General features: G+C 42.5%; 1 protein-coding gene and 1 long non-coding RNA gene across 3 annotated transcripts in view; both read right to left on the bottom strand.

Annotated features, from left to right (window-relative positions):
- The window catches only part of LOC123504290, an 8,323-nt gene extending 8,157 nt beyond the window's left edge, over positions 1 to 166 (bottom strand). Inside the window, exon 1 of one of the 2 annotated variants that reach the window (XR_006674791.1) lies at positions 118 to 166. This is a non-coding gene — a long non-coding RNA (uncharacterized LOC123504290). The remainder of the gene's footprint in view (positions 1 to 117) is intronic. The other variant, XR_006674793.1, reaches the window with a different exon arrangement.
- A 54-nt stretch (positions 167 to 220) lies between these two features.
- Positions 221 to 2,500, bottom strand: part of LOC123504088 — a 44,622-nt gene continuing 42,342 nt past the window's right edge. Inside the window, 1 exon segment of the mRNA XM_045254379.1 lies at positions 221 to 2,500. This exon segment is cut by the window's right edge and continues 542 nt beyond it. The gene's annotated coding sequence lies outside the window, so the exon portion shown is untranslated.

The following is a 2,500-nucleotide window of genomic DNA, read 5'->3' as shown; positions in this document are numbered from 1 at the left end:
GTTTTTATAAGTATGTGCAGGTGTTAGTTCACTGATATGTTGTCCTGGAGGTTACCAACGTTAGGTTATGACATGGCACCACCGTGAAATGATGAGTTACACCAATATATTACTTACGTTAGCCAAAGACTGCTCGGCGGCGGCTGTCCGTGTCACTAACAGGTACCCACACTACACTGTCCACTTTGTGTCCTCAACCATGTTTAATGAGACACTATACTTATGCAAATACCACATGTCGTTTTATTGGTTATTGTGACATCTTTCTCTTCGTTATCGTGTCCAGCTATGGTTATTTATCAAAGCAGGAAAGTTTAGTAGTATCTAGTTGTACAGCGAGTGTTGGCAGCTCCTGCGGGACGAGAATCAAGGTGCCTAAAAGGCGGACTATAGTATCTCTCTCATTCTCTTTTCTACCACCTGTTATACGAGTATTCCTGACAATAAACCAGGATGAAAGGATACTAAGTAGAGGAATATAGATGTTTTTCTATGAACATACACTTTTAACTTAATTATGTAGGAATTCATTGACTTATCTATCTGCCTATCTATCCATCTATCTGTTTGTTTATCCAACTGTCCATTTACATATCTATCAACCCATCAAATTAACCTCTTATCCATGTATCTTCTCTCAAGCATATAAATACCACCACCACCACCACTACAACCACTGTCAGTACCTGCTCCTGCCCACCTTCGCCCTTATGAACGGGTGTGTGTTAGTGATAGGCGAGGGACACAACGGCTTTATCAATTGCATCGCCAATATTAGCATACTGTGTCGTGTCAACTGGACGGTCGGTCCCTGACGACACACCCTTCCCGATCTACACGCCTACGGACCCACGTAGCATGAGCGTGGGAGTGGGCGTTGGTGAGATATACGTGTTGTCAGGCGCTTATCCGATTCCCTTTCCCTCTGTCGTCTTCAGTGGTTCTCTACACACTTATCAGGTCACTACACGTGCACAATTGCGTACAGCAACATGTGCCGGGCCACGCGCACAACACCTTTCATATAGTAATTTTCTTAGCGCCCTCGTACCGCGCGGTGCTTTTTTTGTGCCAAGGAGGGACGCTGTCAGTCAACCAGACAGTCATTCAGTCAGTGTGTCAGCCATTCAGTCAGTCATTCAATCAGTCAGCCAAATAGTCAGTCAGCCAAACAGTCACTTTGCTAAAGTGAGTGAGTGAGTGAGTGAGTGAGTCAGTGAAACTTTCAGTTAGAGTGTTAGACAGACAATCTATCCGTCAATCAGTATATATATTCATCAGCCGGTCAGTCAATCAATCAATATTCATTATGCAAAAAAAGGAAACACCACAAACAATTACCTCCACAATCACCACAACCACCACCACCACCAATACACAACACACTGACACAACTACCATCAACATTTTTTTAAGGTGCCTACACAGTTGCATCGTTTCATCGTTGCGTATCACCCTGTGATATGATACGGTGCAACAGGTTATTTTACCGACTGTTGTGTGTTCGCGTGCTTTATCATAGTTGAGTGATGCAACAGTGTCATTCAGTTTCTTCCTGACCGTAGCTATGAGTGCAAATGTGCAGTTGTCTGTGGCCGCGTTTAAATTTATTCATAATCATCAAATCAGCAGAAGGAAGTGAGAGTGACGGCGTTGGTGGGTGTCTACACTCTATGCACATGTGCAATGGAACCACCATTTTGGCTGACTTAAAATTCCAGCATGTGACGAGGAGATAGGCGACGGCGATAGGGAGTGGTGAGGGAAGCAGCAACTGAATGCATGCCAGTGTGGTGACACTGGCATGCATTCAGTTTAACATTACTAGTATTTCCATGCAACTATATTGTGGCATCACATCACCTAAGTTGCTGTGGCGACATGCAAGAAATTGTTTACTAATTTAATTTCCCTTGCAAACCAGATATTGTTCTGCATCTCTTTCAACTGATATGAAAACAGATCGATACATTATGCATTTTATAATATCAAGAGATATTGTGTTGCCATTAGAAATATATAGGAGTATCATTCACAACACATCGTCATATCAATAGGAATAAAAAATAAATATAAGTAACAAAAACTGCAGTACGTGATAAAACATTGGCCAGAAACTTAAATCAAATATTGCATTGAAAGACTCGCAAAACATCATCTTTGGAAACACGTAACAATACCTTTGTGCTTCACCCCAGAAAACAAAAAAACAACACTTTTGTTGTCTATCTTCGAGACACACAAGAAGGAACACATTCTTGTGATCACTACATACAGAGCCACGTCTACACCACACCTTGCAATAGGGTGAGAAGCACTCCACTACTACTACTACCCTTAACAACTACTACTTGGTACTAATCTATTGTCATGGCCAGGCAGCAAGACACATCATGTCATCCACCGCGACGCACAGCTGTTGATGTGTGACTAGCCAGTATGCTCGCTACACTCACTCACTAAGAAGATGGCGTCTCCTAACAAGGAACGTTATCTTCAC

This window comes from Portunus trituberculatus, chromosome 15, assembly GCF_017591435.1.
Source record: "Portunus trituberculatus isolate SZX2019 chromosome 15, ASM1759143v1, whole genome shotgun sequence".
Lineage (NCBI taxonomy): Eukaryota > Metazoa > Arthropoda > Malacostraca > Decapoda > Portunidae > Portunus > Portunus trituberculatus.
This window is presented reverse-complemented; position numbering and strand designations above follow the sequence as displayed.